The sequence below is a fragment of the Cynocephalus volans genome, chromosome 8, assembly GCF_027409185.1.
Source record: "Cynocephalus volans isolate mCynVol1 chromosome 8, mCynVol1.pri, whole genome shotgun sequence".
Lineage (NCBI taxonomy): Eukaryota > Metazoa > Chordata > Mammalia > Dermoptera > Cynocephalidae > Cynocephalus > Cynocephalus volans.
This window is the reverse complement of record NC_084467.1, coordinates 36317155-36338394: the sequence shown is the minus strand read 5'-3', so window position 1 is coordinate 36338394 and position 21240 is coordinate 36317155. Positions and strand designations below refer to the sequence as shown.

General features: G+C 40.6%; 1 protein-coding gene and 1 non-coding gene across 3 annotated transcripts in view; both read right to left on the bottom strand.

The window, feature by feature from the left end:
• RNF220 (ring finger protein 220) overlaps positions 1-21240 on the bottom strand; it is a 211039-nt gene that overhangs the window by 140487 nt on the left and 49312 nt on the right. The gene's annotated exons all lie outside the window — the stretch shown is intronic.
• Positions 11279-11353, bottom strand: TRNAT-GGU (transfer RNA threonine (anticodon GGU)). The gene has a single exon. It is a non-coding gene; the product is annotated as a tRNA-Thr (tRNA).

Below are 21240 nucleotides of genomic sequence, written 5' to 3'. Positions count from 1 at the left end.
AAGCCATGCTACCACAGAGTTGGCAAAGAGCAGGGGTGAAAAGCAGGAACTGCTGATATGGCAAGTCACCCTTGCCTACTCCAGGGCATATAGCTTTCTTCCCTCAGACCCAGCTCTGCAGCGTGGGACTGGGAGGGAGCCCTGGTTCATTAATTTAAGCCTTTGCTTTTTTCATTGGCATTCATCATCCTGTAGGCTTCTAGCCAAAGCTATTCAGAGCAGGTTTTTGCATTTCATTCATTCACTCACTCATTCATTCTCATGCCTATACATCCCTCTACCAGAGATATCTCATTTACTCCCACAGCTTCAGTTATCGTATAAATACAGGTTGAGCATCCTTAATTCCCAAATCCAAGGTATGAAATGCTCCAAAATATGAAACTTTTTGAGCATCAACATGATGCTCAAAGGAAATGCTCATTGGAGCATTTCAGATTTTGGATTTTCAGATTAGGGATGCTCAACCAGTAAGTGTGTGTAATGCGAATATTCCAAAATCTAAAAAAAATCCCAAATCGAAAACATTCCTGATCTCAAGCATTTTGGATAAGGGATGTCAACCTGCATTAGTGTCTCTAACTCTGTGTCGCTAGCCCAGACCCCTCTGATTTCCACTCTGATAAAACTGCTTGTATCCCCAACTTCTTCACCAGGATTTCCCACAGGCACCTGAAATTCAATATGTCAAAAGCTGAACTCATTCTCTCTCCCCTTCAACATTGATTTGTCCTTTCATCTCAGCAGATGGTCCCCTGTCACCCAGGCTATCCTGGAACTACCCTTTATTCTCCACTCTGCAGCCACACTGCTCCTTCTAAAATACAAATCTGATCATGTTTCTGCCCCTCTTCAATGGCTTTCCATTGTTTTTAGGATTCAGTCCAAGCTTCTTAGCAAGGTTTATAAGATGCCTCTCATGAACTGGCCCTTGCTTACATCTCCAACATCATCTCTTCCCACCGTTTCACTGTTTCATCCATTCAATAAACATATATTTAGGGCAGGCCCGTGGCTCACTCAGGAGAGCGAGGTGCTGATAACACCAAGGCCACGGGTTCGGATCCCATATAGGGATGGCCGGTTAGCTCACTTGGGAGAGCGTGGTGCTGACAACACCAAGCCAAGGGTTAAGATCCCCTTACCGGTCATCTTTTAAAAATAAATAAATAAATAAAATTTAAAAAATACAATTAAAAAAACCCATATATTGAGTGCTTAGTATGTGTTAGACACTATCCTGAATGCTGGGATACAGCAGTGAACAAAATTGATCCCTACCTTCCTGGAGCTCTAGCTATGCCGATTACTTTCTGTTCCCCTCTCACCTGTGGGCCAGTATGTACAAAGTTTATTCTGTTTAGAGAGCTCATTGTCCTCCTTCTGCCGAAATCTCTGCCTACCCCAGTGCCCCCTTGCCTTGCTAACTCCTGCTCATCATGTAGGTCTCCCTCACTCTCCAAATGAGGTCAGGTTCTCCTACTAACCACATGCTCCCAAAGCAACCAGCCCCATCAAAACACTCCCCACATTTTATTGTAACTACTTTCTAAATTGTCTATATTCCCACTAGACTCTACATTCTTTGAAGGCAGATTTTGACATCATCTCGTATCCTTGGTGCCTAGCACTACTGAATTAATTAAATACAGATTTAATTATCAACTGCTCTGTGCCAAGCATTGTGGTAGTCTGAAAATATTTATCTTGCCATCCAAACCTATTCTCTCTCCCTCTTTTTTTTTTTTTTTGGTATTTTCAGTTTCTGTTAATGGTGTTATTCACCATGCCCAGGTGCCTAACTTAGAAATTTCATCATGAATTGATTTTTTTTCCTCACTTGTGCATAAGTCAAAATTTTAGCTAAGTCCAATAGATTCTCTAGGCCTGTAATCTCTCTTTAGTTTATCTCCTCTTCTCCATCCCCATGATTACTGTTTCAATTCAAGTCCTCATCAGTTCTTTTATTTTTAGATACCTTTATTAAGATATAATTCACATACCATACACAGACCTATTTAGAGTGTAAAATTCAATAATTTTAGTATATTAAAAGAGTTGTTCAGCCATCACCACAATGAATTTTAGAACATTTTCATCACTCCCCCAAAATCCATACCTTTAAACTGTCACCCCCACTCTGCCCCTCCCCCCAGCCCTAGGCAACTACTAATCTATTTTCTGTCTCTATGGATTTGCCTATTCTGGACATTTCATATAAATGGAATCATGCAATACATGGCCTTTTGTGTTGGGTGTCTTTTAATTAGCATGATGTATTTAAGGTTCATCCATGTTATAGCATGTACCAGTACTTCATTCTTTTTATGGCTGAAAATATTCTGTTGTGTGAATAAATCACATTTCATTTATCCATTCATCAGCTGATGAATATTTGGGTTGCTTCCACCTTTTGGCTATTATAAATAATGCAGCTGTGAACATTAATGTACATGTTTTTGTGTGGACATATGTTTTCAGTTTTGTTTTGTTTTTTCTGGTGCATATCTAGGAGTGAAATTCCTGGGTCAAATGGTATTCTATGTTTAACTTTTTGAGGAACTGCCAGATTGTTTTCCAAAGTGGTTACACTATTTTACATTCTCAGCAGAAGTGTATGAGTGTTCTAATTTCTCCACATCCTTACCAACCAACACTTGCTATTATCTGACTTTTTGATGATATCCATCCTAGTGGGTGTGAAGGAGAATCTCATTGTGTATTTGATTTGCATTTTCCTGAAGACTAATGATGTTGCACATCTTTTCATGTGCTTATTACACATTCATATATCTCCTTTAGAGAAATATCTATTCAGATCCTTTGCCCATTTTAAAATTGGGTTATTCTTTTTATTACTGAATTTACTTCTTTCTTTTCAATCTGATGCTTTTTATTTCATTTTCTTGCTTAATTGCCTTGGCTAGAACTTCCAGCACAACATTGAATCCTTGTCCACATCTTGATCTCAGGGAGAAGGCATCCAGTCTTTCAACACTGAGGAAGTCCCCTTCTATTTCTAGTTTGTTGAGTGGTTTGTTTTCTTTTTAAATCATGAAGTGTGGCTGAATTTTGTCAAATGCTCTTTTGCATCTATTGAGATGATCATATGGCTTTTGTCCTCTCTTCTGTTAATATGGTGTATTACATTGATTTATTTCATTATATTACACCTACTTTGCATTTCTGGGGTAAATCCCACTTGGTCATGGTGCATAATTCTCCTTATACTATATGTTGCTAGATTTGATTTGCTAGAATTTTGTCGAGGATTTTTACATATATATTTGTAAGGGCTATTGGTCTGTAGTTTTATTTTCTTGTGATGTTTTACCTGGTTTTGGTATCAGTGATACTGGCCTCATGGATGATTTGGAAAGAGTTCCCTCCTCTTCTGTTTTTTGAAAGAGTTGGTGAAGGACTGGTATTAATTGTTCTTTAAATGTTTGGTAGAATTCATCAGTGAAGCCATCTGGGCTTGAGCTTTTCTTTGCGGGAAGTTTTAAAATTACTAATTCAGGGCCGAGCCCGTGGTGCACTCGGGAGAGTGCGGCGCTGGGAGCGCGGCGACGCTCCCGCCGCGGGTTCGGATCCTATATAGGAATGGCCAGTGCACTCACTGGCTGAGTGCCGGTCACGAAAAAGACAAAAAACAAAACAAACAAACAAACAAAATAAAATAAAATAAAATAAAATTACTAATTCGATTTCATTACTTGTTATAGGTCTATTCAGATTTTCTTTCTTCTTGAGTTAGTTTTGGTAGTTTGTGTTTTTCTAGAAATTTACCCACTTTATCTAATTTATCTTATTTTTTTGCATACAGTTTTCCATAATGTTCCTTTATAGTGCTTTTTTTATTTCTGTAAGTCTGGTAGTGATGTCTCATCTTTCATTCCTGATTTTGATAATTTGAACCCTCTCTCTTTTTCTTGTTCAGTCTATCTAAAGGTTTGTCAATTTGTTAATCTTTCTAAAGAAACAAATTTTGTTTTTGTTGATTTTCTTCTTTGTTTTTCTACTCTGTATTTCATTTGTTTATACTCCAATCTTTATTAGTTCCTTCTCTCTGCTTGCTTTCAGTTTAGTTAGCTTTTTTCTAGTTTCTTAAGTTGGAAGATTAGGTTATTGATTTAAGATCTTTCTTTTTTTCTTTAAGTAGCTGGCTGGTACAGGGAACTGAACCCTCGGCCTTGGTGTTACAAGGCTGCACTCTAACCAATTGAGCTAACCAGCCAGACACTTCTTTTATATATATATAGGTCTGTGCAGCTATAAATTTCCCTCTGAGCTCTGCTTTAGCTCCATCTCATAAATTTTGGTGTGTGTTTTCATTTTTTTTCTTCTTTTTTTTTTTTTTTTTTTTAAAGATGACCGGTAAGGGGATCTTAACCCTTGACTTGGTGTTGTCAGCACCACGCTCAGCCAGTGAGCGAACCGGCCATCCGTATATGGGATCCGAACCCGGGGCCTTGGCGCTATCAGCACTGCACTCTACCGAGTGAGCCACGGGCCGGCCCTCATTTTTTTTCTTCTAAAAGTACCTACTAATTTCCCTTATGATTTTGTCTTTGATCCCTCATTATTTCTTACCTTTAACTATCTCTAAGAAACATATCCAGTATCTCCCTTTCTAGTTGATATCACATTTTGCTACCCAACTAGTCTTATGAAGGACAGTTTAGCTTAGTAAACACTTATCGAGCACCTACTATGTTCAAGCTGAGCGTTGGGAATACAAAGATGTTCAAGACAGTACCTGCTGAAGCAATTCACAGTACCATGGGGGAGATGACACAGAAACATAACAATTATGGTATAGGTTAATAAACTCAAAGATAGGCTTATGTTTAAAGTAAAAAAGAACATAGAAAAGAAAGCAATTAACTCTAACAGAGTGGATTTCACCATAGAGATAGTTACCAAGCAAGGTTTCTAAGGACGAATAGTAACTATCAGTTAAGCAAAGTGATGAAAGACCATTCCTCAGGCAGTAGAAACAGTGTGAGTAAAGACTTAGAGCTGTGAAATAAAATGAGGTCTTCAAGACCACCCTTTCCCCCATTCTCAGTCTAAGGAATTCTGGTGAAGCAGATTCTACCCCTCAGTTCAATTCCAAGGTAATAGATAGGACACAGGCATAAGGCAATTAGAGCACTATTTCTCCCTGGCCTCAATGACTGGTTCAAGAATGGGCACAAATCAAAGCCAAAGAGATGATCTGGGATTTTAACTGGGATTTTGAGAAAAAGGCTTTTTGCTTTTTCAAGCTGGAAAATTCCCAACAGGCAGCTGAATATTCGAGTCATTCTCGTATAGTTAAAACCAGAGAGATGGATGAGAGCCAAGGGGAGAGTAACTGGCACATAGTGGGAACTCAAAAATATTCATCGAATAAATGAATGAGTGAACAATGTACAGAACAGAATCCTGAGGAATAAATACCAGGAGCTTCCAGCTGAAAGCCATCTCACCTTCCCCTCAGCTCCCACTCTACTTATCAGAATTGTTCTCATGGCATTTACCACCTTCTATTTCATAGTATAGTTATCAATAAATCTGTATCATCTCTTCTTTTAGTATCTAATGTTTGTCTGATCCTATTTGTTTGTATTATATGTAAGATTTTATATTATGTGGCCCCTTGCCTACCTCTTCAGCATCAACTTTTATCTTTATTATTTATTTATTTATTTATTTAAAGATGACTGGTAAGAGGGTCTTAACCTTTGACTTGGTGTTGTCAGCACCACGCTCTCCGAAGTGAGCCACGGGCCAGCCTAGCATCAACTTTTATTGCTTCAGCAGTATTTTTAAAACTTGTACCCTGAACATGCCATGCTTGCTTGATCCTCACCGTATGCCACCCCCTCCTCCAAAGATACCAGAATACCTCAACTCAATTCATACTTGCTCACAAAGTGGGATCCACTATTGGAGTAGTAATCAGTACTTTTTAATGAAATGCAATAGAATAGAACAGAGTTAGACATCGTGGCAGAGTAAATCACATAAAGTAAGCCTAAGTACTATCTTGGGGAAGCTTTTGTTTCAGTTGGTAGGTATGTATTGAGTCACAATGGAAAACATATTTCTTACTGTAGATCACAGTGGAAAAAGTTTGAAGGCTACTACTCTAAGATATCCCTATTACTAACGTGAGCAAGTCCTTGGTTTATAACTCAAACAACAAATAACGCCCATGAACTTCCCCCTCTGTATCTTCAACCTAAATTTTGAGACTTTGATCCCAAAGCCTAAACTCCAAAGATGGGTCAGAAATCAGGTTATGGTCCTTACTTCTGTTGCAGCAATCACGATTTTATTTTTAAGCCAAACTTTCAAATTTAATACACAGCCTGGCACACAGCAGTTTGCTATTGTTAACTACTTTACTTCTAATAATAGTTAACATTTATTGAGCACTTGTTGTTTGCCAGGCATTGTTCTAAGCTCTTTACATAGATTATCTCATTTATTCCTTATAATAACCCTAGAGGTGGGTTATTGCCAATTTCATTCTATAAATTGTGAAGATTGAGGCATGGAGATATTGACTCAACTTTCCCAAGGTCATACATCTAGGAAGTGGTGGAGTCGAATGTGAACCCATCAGTCTGGCTTCCCAGCCCAGGCTCTTAACCATTAAGATCTATGGCTTCCCAAATGGACTTTACTGTTGAACAGACATGTATGTCTCATGGAACAGCTCTTCTGGAATGGCCCTAAGAGGTATTGCTGAAGACTATTTTCTACACTGTGCTCCTTTTTTTTCCTAACCATCCATCTTGATAAGGAACAGGCTGATTTATTTGGCCCTGGGTCTATAGTTCAATGTTAATCTGCACATTGGTTTAAACTCTCACTAGTTCCCTTGGAAAGAGAGAAAAGAAGAAGGAAAATGAGGCCAAAATTCATTTCAAATTTTAAGGTTATTTTTAAAAAGAAAGATGATGGGGGAAGAGAACATATGTCTGTCTTTTGAAAGGAATGAACCTCTTTCTCCTGTCCGTGATTTTCTCTGACTTTGAAGCTCTGGCCCCTGCTGGAGCCTCTGAGTTCTCTCAGCCTGTGTGCTCCTGTTGAAGGTGATGAGGACAAAATTGTGACAGGTCACCAAAAAGACCCCCCTTCCTTTGTTCTGTGTGAATGCTCTCTCTTCTGAAAATTCTCAGCTTTACCTGAGCAAGGGCAAGGGCAGGCCCTATTTCATAAGAAGAAAAGAAGAGGGTCTGGGAGACCATTCCTTCCCCAAGTATTCAGCGAGTCACTGAATAATAGGGAGAAGAGTCAGAGAAAGGACAAAAAAATAAAAAAAATAATAAAATAAAATGACACAGCACAGCTCTCAGCCCCTCTCCTATCAGGTTTTACAGAGGGGCAATAGATTTTCTTCATTGCCAGTCCTGACTTATCACAGCCTTGTTTTTAATGAGGTATAATAAGGGGAACATTTTGTAACAACACGGTTCCCCTATTTTATCCTGCAAACAGCTGTGTCATGCTTGCGGCTGCAGGAATGAATCATATCTCTGCCTGCATATGCTAACTCCCATGTAATTACCCCAGCATCTTAAATAAAGCAGGCCCTAAACCTGTCGCTCACATTACAAGCAAACGGTGCAGACCTCGTAACTGGGGCCTCTATCATTACAATTAATTTATCACAGAAGCGAGTGAGATTAGGGGCTAGAATTAAAACCCAGAGCATGGAGAGTCACCGCAGTGACACTGAAAAACAGGCTCTTGAGAGGTGGCTGGCTCCAGCGGCTGCCTGACTAATGCCTTTCCCGGGGAAAAGCGGCCTCAGTTGGATTTTGTTTTCTTTACATTTTTCCCACTCAGAGATTTTACTAAAGTGATTTCAGTGCCTCTCTTGATTCAAAATGATGTTAGAAAAGTTTCATCTGATCCTTAAGCAGAACTCTGAGCAGGAGTCACCATTTTCTCATTCTTAAACGACCACTGTCTCTCCATAGGAACAATCCCTGGAGACCTCCCGTTTGTTTTTGTTATTAGCAAGGAATTTCTCATGACATCAGTTTGTTTCCTTTCAGGGGGCAGGAGACTGGGAGGAGGGAAAAATAGTCCAGAGTGTTTGCCTCAAATATAAAATGCTGTTTGCATCTCCTCAGGCAATGTTTCTTAGCCAGTGTTCCTCAACTGGACCACACAAACAGAAACTTACCTGAGTAACTATTTTCTTAGCTTTGCTAAGGATAGTACAACTAATATATTTAGATGGTACATTCTAGATGCGTAGAAGAGAATTTAATTCATCATATTCAAGGGATGCTTTGGGGCATTTGTGCTTACCCTGGTGAAAAAAAGCTAAATAGAGACAATCAGATTGACTCAGTTATAGCAATATTCAGAATGCCCACCAGATATTCCTCCTTGAGACATGAGTCAGCTCCCATCCTATTCAAAGTAGTTCTCATCAACCCATACACTGGTTCCTTTCATTCATACAGTGGGTAGTGCCTCTTGCAGCCAACCTACCTCAAACACTATGTAGAATATGCTAGGTCTCCAGCCACGGACGTTGGAGGATCCCATTGTTGTTGTTGTCATCATCCTCCCTGGAGCTCAGTACTGTGCTGTCTCCGTCAGCTCTACCCACTGTGCAGCAGAGTCTACTATGTGCTCACTGAAACCTGTTTCTTGCTGGGCACATAGCTAGACTGCATTTCCCAGCCTCCCTTGCAGCTAGACATGACTGAATTCTGGTCATTGGACTGGAGTAGAATTGATGAATGCCATTTCTCCTAGGCCAGTGAAAATCTCCTACATGATCATTCTCTCTTTCTTTTCTCCTATGCCAGGAAGAACATCCAGAAAAGGATTCTAAACTCTAGGGGATCGCTAAACCTGAATTCTAAAATCACCACTATGAGACTGTCTTCTAAACAGGGTTTGTTTGATGTAGTGATTAGCCTACTCTCACTAATAAACCTTGAAAATAAGATGACCCAACCCTAACCTCAGGAGGTTCTACAGATTGTGAAGAACAGGGAAGGAAGGAGAACCTGAAGCCCAAGGCTTGGAGACAGTTATCATTCCCAGATTTTGGAGACATTTCACTGCTTGCGTAGGGTAAGGGGCTTAGGAGAGCTGAGGCTAGCTGCAGGCCAAGAGTCCTAGAAGGGAGCTCACAGGTTTGGGGTTCCTCACATACCTGAAAAGCTTCATTCTGATAGGTTTTGGAAAACCCAAGGCAGAAAAGATAACAAAGGGTAAGGTTATGTATGAATATGTGATTCAAACAAAATAATAAATATAGATGTGAAAGCAAACTATAAACCATAATCTCAAATCAAGTCGTATCACCGCTTACACTCTTTGGCCCTCTCTGATCTGGCCCCTTCTCTACCCTGCCACTGCTGGGTTATCATAGATGCTCGGACATATCTTCATTTAACACATTTTCAGGATAGAGTACTCTGCTTGCCCATGAGCTTAGGAGTTCTTCAAGGTCAGGAGAAGAGCCTCAGTCATCTCTACACCCTTTCAGCCAGCTCAGGGCCTGGAACCTGGTACTACCTCAATGTCTGCTAAACGAATGAGCACATAGCATGGTACATATTAGAATGAGTATATTTTCTGATATGGACAAGACACTCCTCCTTCTCCTATGCTACATGTTAGGATACTTTATAAAATAGTGCTGTGAGACTGGAGATAGTTCTTCCACATACTTCCATTCATCTTTTTTCCTGATCAAGAGCAGGTATTAGGAAGCTGGGCTTCTGGCATTGAACAGGGTAGAGCAGAGCTAGGTGGCCACAGGAGATGGAACTCATCTCCTTGAAAGGTATATATTAGCATGATGCTTGAATTAGCCATGGCCAAGGGGAAATGTGAAGAATCCCCATCTCACATCTCCTAGAGCTCACATACTTCATGACAACCAGAAAATAGCTGGTTTTTTTTCCTATAGAAAGATTTCTAGCTCCATTTAAGCTGTTCATTACTGAGAGAAGGAATGCTTTGAAAATTATACAGTATAGGCTGGCAGGTTAGCTCAGTTGGTTAGAATGCGGCCTCATAACACCAAATTCACAGGTTTGGAGTATCCTTGTCCTGGCCAGTGGCCAAAAAAAAAAGGCAGTCTATAAAAGGGGAACAGATTGGTATTAGTATCAGTCTTATCTCCCTCCTTCCTTTAAAGTCTTTACCATAGTGCTCTCTCCCCACTCCTGCTGCTCACTTGAGAAGGGACCCCCAAGGGATCTAGACTAGACCAGTTCTGGTCTGCATGCAGTATATTCTTAGTTTTGTCTTGATCTTTTAACATGATTCCTCTACTGAAAAGTGAGTTGAGTCAGTTTGGAATAGAAGTTAAGACTGTGGGTTCAGGGTCACACTGATTGGGTTCAAATCCCAGCTCTGCTATTTATAAGTTGAAAAACCTTAGGAAAATTATTTAACCTCTTTAAGCCTCTGTTTTCTTATCTGTAAAATGGGGATGAAATAAAACCAAACTCACAGCTGAAGTACTGCATGCAAAGCATTTGGCACAATGCCTGACACATATTAAGCACCATTGTTAGCTACCATTGTTTTGGTTTTCTGTGTCTGAGTTAACATCCATCTTCTTTTTTGTTACAACTGAGAAAATGACCATTATCCTGTTTTTTTTTTTTTTTTTTTTGTCCTTTTCGTGACTGGCACTCAGCCAGTGAGTGCACCGGCCAGTCCTATATAGGATCCGAACCCGCGGCCGGAGCGTCGCAGCGCTCCCAGCGCCGCACTCTACCAAGTGCGCCACAGGCTCGGCCCGACCCTTATCCTGTTGAAGTCTAATCCTTCACATGTGTCCGGGATCCCATCCCTTCTTGCCTTTTAAAAACTGCTTCCTTAATCATTATTTCTCCTTCTTGCATTATCAGTCTTTTTTTTTGTCTGGGTCATTTCCATCAGCATACACACCTGTACTAGTATCTTCTATCAAAAAAAAAAAAAAAGAATCTCTCACTTGACCCCACATTCTCTCCACCTGCCATCATATATTTTTCTGCTCTTCTTTATAGCCAATCATCTCCGAGGGGTTGTCTACATCTGCTGTATAACTTTTATCACCTCCCATTAACTCTTCAATTACTGTCAATTTGAATTTTCCTTGTCACTCCACTAAAACGGCTCTCAGGGTTACCAGTCGCCCTCTATATTGCCAAGTCCTGAAGACACTTCTCTATCCTTGATCTCTCCATAGCATTTGACATAGCTCACCATTGGCTCTTTCTTAAAATACCCCCCCCCCTTTTATTTTGGCAGATGGCTGGTAAGGGGATCTGAACCCTTGACCTTGGTGTTACCAACACCGCACTCTAACCAACTGAGCTAACCGGCCGGCCCACAAACACTCCCCCTTTCTGCTCCTTGGTATTACCAACTCTCTTATACATTTTTTCTCAGATTACTTTCTTCTCTTCTTCTACTAGATTTTTATTTATTTATTTTTATTTTTTATTTTTATTGATTGAATCATAATTGATTATACATATTTTGGGGATTCAATGTTGACATATGTTGATCAAATCAATATTACTAGTATGTATATTGTTACAAATTGTACTTATTCTTTATGCCCCTTGTCCAATCTCTCCTTATCCCCCTCTCACACCCCCCTCCCACCACTGATAACCCTAGATTTCTTCTTTCCCTCTGAAATAGTAATGGTTACTCTGTTGATTTGTTGCCTAGATGATCTGTCCAATGCTGAGATGTGTGTTCAGGTCCCCCAATATTATCATAGAGCAGATGCTTCTTCTGTCACTCTGGAATGGGCTTTGTGGAGAGAGACATCCTCTTTTTTTCTTTGGTCTCTACTGGTGACTCTCCTTGTGTCAATGCACTCCAGTGGCTGGTGGGCCATCTGCATGGAGGTTGTGACATCTAGCCACTTTTGCAGCAGCCGTGTTTACTGTGATGGCTGTGGTGGGCCACCCACATGGAGGTGATGTGTTTGGCATGCTCCTTGGTGCTGGTAGTGTGCCTGGTTGTGGGCAGGGGTCCAGTCCCCAGCTGCATGACTCAGGTCCCCTGGCGGGCCCCAAGGCGCTGGTGGTATGCCTGGGCCAGAACTAAGTTTTTGTCCTTTGCTTACTTCTAAAATGGGGGAACTTCCCGTGGGAACCAGTACTTGAGCTGTGTGTTTGAACTAAATTGCTGCTTTGCTGCTGTTTCCCTAGGGAAGGCTTTTTGTGTAGCTCAGGGTTTAAGTTTTGACGTTATGGGTACTTCCGGCTCTCCAGAGACCCAGTGCTCCTGGATTATGTAGAAACTCTGGTCTGGGCCTGAATCTTTTCATCAAACTGCACCCCATGCAATTCTGCATTCCCGACCAGTCTCCTCTGAGTGGTCCTGCACTGATTGGGGGCCGGATCGGCTGTCCTTGCTGTGTCCCAGTGTTCCCTTGGTTGACCTGTCTCTCCCACCACCTGTGCTCCAAACACTTCCCATGGGATAGGCCCTGCATCAGTCCCTTGTGATGACTCACTGGCCTCTGAATGGCTCTCCTTTTTCAGCTGTTTTGGCTCCTCACTCGTGCGTGGGTCCACGGGAACCCTATTAGTGGTCTTGCTGCCTGGAGGCCACCAAGGCCCTCTTTTCCCTTGCCACCTCCAAGTAACTCCATCCAAAGGGCACGACTGTGGCTTCTGCTAGCTCCTGCTTCATGTGCTCAGCAGCTCCAGCCTTAAAGCAGCCATGGCTCAAAACACTCTGAGCAGTTTTTTCTTTCTCTCTTCATGGCTTCTCCTGCCTTCATGCACTCTGTAGGTCTCTCCTCCTCTTCTCCTGAGCTCCAGCAGCCCCAGCTTGTCTGTCGTTACATTTTTACAGTTGTAAATTGGTTGATTTGTGGGAGAGAGTGATGCTGGGGAACGTCTATTCAGCCATCTTGACTGGAACTCCCTCTACTAGATTTTTAAATGTTAGAGTTCTCCAGGGTTTGGGTCTATGTCTTTTCATTTCTCCTTTTTATAGAATTTGCCTTGGAGATTTCATCTTTTGTAATCACTTTAAATATTGAGGTGCCGTTATAACAGAAGCAACAAAACACCTAACACTTGTGACATTGGCTTTGGGACTAGGCAGTGGGCAGCAAGGAAGATGGTATAAAATACTAGAATAATAGCAACTTGTATTATTTAATGGTAAACACTTGCTAAACTACAATAATCTGGAAGGCAGAAAATGTACCTTAAGAACTAGTAGAGTTCGATGAGGAAATTTAAAGGCAAAATATTGAAAGCATGAGCTGGTTGCTTTTAGCTGCATTTGATGAGGCATTAACAAGAAAGAGATAAACTCAGAAAATAACTGGCTAGTTTGCAAGCAGAATTCAGTGAGAATATAGGGAACCCAGAACTTGCAGGGTTCAAAAATAAAATTTTCTCAACTCCAACCTCTCTAGTAAAAGATTTTTATATTAAGATTCATCCTGGGACTAAAGATCAAATCCAGGGTGCCTCAAAAAAGTATACAGTTTCAAGGTGAAGTAAAAATCAAGAGACTTCATTAAGTTCAGAAGGAAACACTAATAGGCCCTTTCAGCTGGGAAAGAGGCTTCTAGAAATCTTAAGAACACGGTTCTACAGCAGCCTGACATTCCCACAGTACCAGTAATTAAGATTGGGTAGATCATGTCCTGTAAAAATTGTGGGTATGGCTTGTGGTATATAGAGTAGACTAGTCAGTATCCACAAAATTTGTGAGACAGCTGTATTGGCAAAAGTACTGCTAACTCCACCTAAAAGAGATTGAGACTATTCAAGATATAAAAAGATTTCTGGATCCCCAAGTTTCTACAAGTAGGGAGTAGGCTGAAAATGCTGCTTAGCCACAAAAAGGCCTATTATTTAATGCCCTCCTCGGAAGTGTCAAGGGTGGTGGAAAAGGAAGAACTTCAAGAGGACTGAACCAAGGGCCATGCAGAACAACAGACTGGAGATTTACTCCCAGAAAACAGAATCAGGGCTAGCCAGAGAACATTCCCACCCCTAGGATGGTGGGACCTGTCAACATTCACCCACTAGAATTTCAGAACTTCTATGGACTGGTGATTTCCATGTGCCTCCAGTTCTTCCTCCTATTGAATGAAGTAATTTATTGCTGTTATCCCGAACCTATTCCACCACTGTATATTGAATGGCAGAGTTTGGGGGAGAGGGGTGGGCAATGACTTGTTTTTTAAGTTCTTAGGTCTTTAGATAAGAGAAACCATATTAAGGTCTGATACAGAGATGATCAGATCTTGGAATTTAAGCTGGGTGCCATGGTTTGGGTGAAATTTGGGAGAGTCTTGGGATTTTGGGTAAGTATAGTTTGCAGGTGGGAGGAATTCATGAACAACAGGTGGACTGTGGTAGATTATTGTCCAAAAATATTTACTCCCCTGCTAGCTCCATGGAGAAATTTACTTCCCTGCTCCTTGACTTTTGGCTCAATTATGTGATTGTTTTGGCCAACGGTGCATTAGCAGATGTGACCCAAGCATGGATCTGAAATGTGCTTGTGTGACTGGCCCTCCTTGGAAGAAGAGCTCTACAGGTAGCCACTTTCTCTTCATCACAAGCTGCAGAACGAACATCTATGGATCAGACTAGAGCTCAACCTACTGCAAGGAGCAAAGATGCCTGGCCAAGCTGAGCTCAGAGCAGCCCACCCATAGATGCATGAGAAAGAAGGGCTACTGTTTATGCAACTGAGATTTCTGTGAGTGTTTATTATGTAGCAATAGCTGACTGGCACCCCCCTGACATCTGCACCCAGCCTAGCAATGACCAAGCCACCACTGGAAGCCCCCTGGTCTCCCCTGTGGGAAGGAGGGGGGTGCCACAGGCCTCAATCCCACCTGTCCTCCTTCCTCCTTCTTCCAACACACGTCCTTCCCCTTTCCCTCTCCCCCTCCCTCCCAACTGCTCTGCAACAACACCCTAGAATGTAAAAAATAATATTAATAAAACTACATTTTCTTTAAAAATTAAAAAAAGAAACTTCTTAAATTAGAATCGAGGAATGAGGAAAAAGGCATTAAAGGATATAGAATAATTATACCTGAAAAATAAGGAAAAAAAAGCTGATTGGTTCTTTCTCATTCTTCAAATGCAACAGGTACTTTCCTGCCTCAGGACTAGTAAAATAACCTATTCCTTCTTTTTGAACATGCCCTTGCTCATTATAGGTCTTAACTTCATATCTTTATTTAAATGTATTTCTTCAGAGACCACTGTTGGTAGATCACCATATCATTCTATATAGTTGTGCCATTTATTTCATGGTACCCATCCCCATTTGTAACAATAAATAGTTATATGTTTACTTGTTTGTTTTTCCCACTGGACTATAAGCCTTGTGAAAGAACAGACTATGTCCATTTATTCATCAGTGCATTCCCAAAGTCTAGGTTTAAGTCTGATGCACAGTAGATTGCCAATAAATATACTGAATAAAGGAATTTTTAAAGTGAATGAATGAACCTAGATATTTGGGGAACACTTGGCATACTCTTTGAGCTACTCAAAAAGCAGCTTTTGAAAATGTAATTCAAGTTATTTCAATTCTTCTTATAATAATTCCTTTATTTATTTATTTGTTTGTTTGTTTGTTTATTAACAGTTCCTTTAATAAGAACTGTTTTGTTCCCTTCCTCATGAGCTGTGCTTCCCAAGGAATTAGGTTGCCTTCCTGGTAAGTGAACCAACCAATCTAGCCAAAATCCGTAACTGATGGGCTCTTTGCTCACACTATGCCTGATTGCTTCTGAACAAACTTGGTCAAAGAGGCAGCTCAGGTCCCTCTGCTGTTTCTGCCAAGGCCAGAGCAAACCTTTTCATAAAGTTTGATTGTTGTATTCTACCCATTCCCAAAACACAGCACACTCTGGAAAATACATGTATACACATAGAGCTTGATTCAAGGCTATGGCCGAAACCTGAAGCCCAAGGATATCTTCAACCCGGTGGTTCTAGGCCCACAGTTTGGTGACTCTAATGTATACCTTCTCCAAGCTGCCTCTTGTTTTCTCCCTGTAGCATTTGCTGCCCCAGCTCTGAGGTCCCAATACAATGTTTCTGAAGCCACAGACCACACACTGTGAGAAAAAGAGGGGTTCAAGAGCATGGAGAGCCTCTCATAAGTGAGAGGTAGAAAGAAAATCGCGGCGTGGATCCTGGTACAGGTTAGCAAGCTAAGCCAATTGTTTCTGGAGATTTGGCTTTCTGGCTTTTCTAACCCCAAGCTTCTTCAAGTCAAGCTCTTTGATTTTAATCCATATACCTTTTTGCTTTCTTTTCCTCCTTCAAGGCATTAAACCTTATTAAATGTGAGTTATATAAAAGTTATGAAATATAATAATAAAATGAACATTTGTGAACTACCATGCAAGTTAAGAAACAGAACATGACCACTCACAGTTGACACTTCTACGTGCTCCATCTGGACCCCGAATCCCAACCTCCCCATCCCACCCACGTAACGACAACCTTGGACTCTCTCCCTCCTCAGGTCCTTACTTTTTTCTGTAGCTTACCAAATATGTATGTCCTTAAGCAATATATAATTTGCTTCTTTTGGATGTTTATAAGAGTATATATCACACTCTATGTATTCTTCTGCAACTGGCTGTTTTCACTCAACATCACATTTCTAACAGTCTTTGTGTTGGCTCACGTGGCTATAGGGCTTTCATTTTCACTGTTTATCCATCCTCCTGTTAATAGACATTTGGATTATTTATATACTGTTTTGTTTTGTTGCAATTCTGAACAACACATCTGTAAACATTCTTATAAACACATCTCTTGGAGTATATGAGCAAGAGTATAGGAATTATAACTAAAGATGGAAGAGATGGAACCTCTAAGTCATAGGTATATACATGTTCACCTCTACAAGAATGTGAGCTACAATGCATGAGGTCAGAAATTTTTGTCTATTTTGTTCACCCACATCCCCCGAATCTAGATCAGTGCTTGGCACAGAGTAGGTGACTCAATAATAATTAATTGAATAAATGAAAATAATGCTATGTTTTTCCACAGTGATGACACCAATTTATAGTCTCAGCAGCCTATCAGGTCCCACTTATTATTTTCAAATCAAACACAAATACTTCTTTCCTGTGTCCTTTGCTCATACATTCCACATTAGACTTTTTTTTCCTTCTTGGTTCTATAGCTAACAGAACTGGGATGGCCACTGTCTCTGTACAAACTAGGATGAGTTTAACCACTCTAAGTCTCAGTTTCCTCACTAGTAAAATGGGGATAGCAATGCCTTTCTCTGTAAAGATTTGATGTGCTTAATGCACCTAAAAAATGATAAATCCTATTACAGAGAAAACGTCTTATTCAATGCATTGGTTGGTTAATCTGGAAAGTTCCATAAAGCAGGATATCATTAAAAAGACATATATACTTACCTTAAACATTTTATTTGAACTTGAAATATATAAATATAGATTCATTCTCCAAGTTTTTGATGTAAGTCCAAGGCAGGTGTCTGCTGACTGGCTTTCCAGATCTTTCCTGCATAAATCACACCCAGAACACACTGTCTACAATTTTAGGTTTTAGTTTTTAATCAAACGATAACGTAAAGCAATTAGAGTGCAGATTCCTAGATTGTTGTGATTTTTTTCCTCAACTCTTTCAACAGCAATTATTTTAGAGATTCACCCCAGTTTTCAACTTGGCTTTTAGAGGGGAAAAAAAAACTCTCTACAAAATATTTAATGAAATTAGGCAATTACAATAACAACGACCACTGGCATAGGCAGGCTTAGGAACACGTGCGGCTGAGTTTGGTAAGCACACAAGTCAAGTGGGGGGAGCAGCAGTGAGGGGCCACACTACCTAATGGCAAAATTGGGAGCAACCGCCAGCTGAGAGTATGTCACGGGCATCAGAGCATGGAGAGTGTTGGTTAACCTGGCAAGTAAGTCAAGTGGAATTTGGTTAAGAGAGCTCCTAGATTATTTTTCTCTTTGTTTCTACCATTGACCTAGTTGCAGGGCCCAACGATCTCCTCGGTTGATCCCCCTGAAGGAAATTATCATCCAGTTAGGTTTGCTGCATTGTTCAAGTTTGTCCCTGGCCAGTAAGGGGAAGAGGAAGACATGGACTACCCAGGAAACAAAGCCTAATAAATTAGAAGAGATTTAAAAATATTTGGTTATCGATGGGTTACGCTTGAGTTTTGAGAGGTCCTTGTCCCTAAGGAACTGAGTAGGAACAGAAGTGGGGAGAAAACGTCCACCTTTCTACATTGTCCTCGGATGGGCCACAGCACCATGGAGAGGAATAAGGTCTGACTTTAATTAGTCAGACCATCACCCTACTAAACTCCACTGGAACCAAAACAAACCAGGCAGTCCCATATGTCATAAGAATTAAAGGCATGGTTCCCACTTCCTAACGATGCTTTTACAGAAACCGTTCCACTGTAAAACTTTATGATTTGGATCTTTATAGCCGCCAGCAGAGCACATGTTCACTGCCTTAAATTATAACTTAATCACAATAGAAGCTGACTTTCCAGCCTTTTGCAGTCAAGATGGGAGAGAAGGGGCCCACAGAACAAATCTCCTGCTATTCCTCTGCCCACCTGCCTCTTGTTGGTTGGAAGCCCTGCCTAGTATAGTCCCAGGAAAGTGGAGGGACTTGAGGAAACAGAAACCTCACAGCCCAGGAAAACCTAAACGCTAGACCCTTTCATTAAGCTCTAGAGACATGAATACAGTCCTGTCCAGGACTTAAAAAGCAAGGCGAAAAAGATAAGAATGAAAAGGAAAAACCAGCAGGGAGCTGCAGGTGTGCGAACCCCACCTAGTCACCCCATTGGTCAGAGCACTTATTTCCTTAACTTTGGTTGAACAATCTTCTATTGTCGGAGACAGGACTGACAAAAAAGAAGACAAAAGTAAAATCCTCCCTACCTCTCCTGACTTCAATATGGCTAAAACATCAAGTGTGGGGAGGAGAGTGACAGAAGATGTTGAATAGGAAGGTTAAGGCCAGATCCTGAAGGGCCTTGGATGCCACATTGGGTAATTTTTATTTTATTTTTAGGCAATAGGGAGATATTCAAAATTTTGAGTACTGAAGCACAGGATGAGACTGCTTTGTAAAGACTATACAACCAAAGAAGATATATAAATGGTCAAAAAAATGAAAAGATGCTCAACACAGTCAATCATTAGGGAAATGCAAATCAAAACCACAATGAGATCCACTTCACACCCGCTATGATGACTATTTAAAAAACCCAAACAAAACAAAACAAAAAAACAAGACAGAAAATAACAAGTGTTTTCCCCGGGATATGGAGAAATTGGAACCCTCATGCAGGGCTGATGGGAAGGATGTAAATGGTGCAGCCGCTAGTGAAAGGAGTTTGGCAGTTCCTCAAAATGTTAAGAGTAGGGTTACTATATGACCCAGCAATTTCACCCCTAGGTATGTACCCAAGAAAACTGAAAACTTACGTCCACACAAAAACTTGTACACTAATGTTCATAGCAGCATGATTCATAATAGCAGAAAAGTGGAAACAACCCACATATCCTTCAGCTGATGAATAGATAAAATATGATATATACATACAATGGAATACTATTCAGCCATAAAAAGAAATGAAGTACTGAAATATGCTACAACTGTGGTAAAATTTTAAAACATTATGATAAGTGAAAGAAGCCAGACACAAAAGGCTACATGTTGTGTGATTCTATTTACGGGCAATGCCCAAAAGAGGCAAATCCATAGAGACAGAAGGTAGCTCAGCAGTTGCCAGGAGATGGGGAAGGGGCGGGATTAGGAAGTACAGGGTTTCTTTCTGGGATGATAAAAATGTTGTAGAATTAGGTGGTGATGGCTGTATAACATTGCGAATACACTAAAAAACCACTGACTTGTACACTTTAAAATGATTAAAATGTTGGATTTTAACTCAATTCCAAAAAAAGACTGGAGAGGAGCAATATATAAGGACAGGGAGACTAGTTTAGAAGCCTACTGGAAACATCTAGGTGAGCTATGATGAGAATGTGAAAAGAAAAGCTAGCAAGGATCTTATAAGGGCCTGAACTAGGATAGTAGTAGAGAGGATAGAGAGAAGGAGACATTGAAACATATTTAAGGGCAAAATAATTAGATCTTGGTGTTCACTGTGAGGAGTTTGGATGACTGGATGGGTGATGTTACTATTAACCAGAGTAGGGAACGGAAAACAAAATTTGGGTTGGAAAGAAAAGATAAGTTCTTTGTGGACATGATAACCGTGAGGTGATTATAGGATTTTCATTCATCTGTTCAACAAATATTTAATGAATACCTACTATGTGCCTGGTAGGAATGACCAATAGGTGGTTGGAGACACATTTCTGGAGCTTACTAGAGAGTTCTAAGTTTGACATAGACAATTAGGGATTCACAACCTGCAGAATGGATGGGGTTGTTTAGGAAAAATGTATAGAGGAGAAGTAAGGAAAGCTGGAAACAATCCTTGAAGATTAGGATCCTTTGAAAGAGACCAAGAAAAAGTAGTCAGAGAGACAGAAAATGCAGAATTTAAGGAAACGTAAAGTTTGAAAAGGAAGTAATAGGAAACAATATCAGCAATGCTGAAGAGAGGTCTGGTAAAATAAAGGCTGAAAAGTATGCACTGGGTTTGGCCTAAGGTGGAGTGGTGGAGGTCAACTCTAGCTCCACTGGGTTGGGGAATTAATGGAAGGTAAGGAAGTGGAGGTGTTCATCCTGTCAACAGATATTGGTTGAATATCTGCTATGTGTCAGGCCATGATAAGGAGGAAATCCTTCTAGGGAGGTTTGGAAATAACAGGAAAGAAAGAAATAGGACAGTGAATAGAGGAGGATGCAGGACGTGGGGTGGGGTGGCGTGGGGGATGAGAGAGCTGGAAGGATGGGAGGATACAGTTAGAAACGGAGATGTTTGAGATTGATGAGTTCTTAGTGATAAGGTTCATGGTGTGGCCGATGGACTAGATAGTGAAGTGGAGTGGTAATGAAGGTCTTTAGAAATTAATAGGTAAAGAAACTACAAATGTAAGGTATTGGATCATTCCATCCAACAAGTGGGGAGGAGTGGAGAGAGTCAGAAAATAGACAAATGACAAAAGTAAGAAGGAACAGACAATAGAATAGTGGAACACTCAAAGAAGGGGAAATTGAGTTTATTCTTTTTTTTTTCTTTTTCACAAATAAATAAACCTGC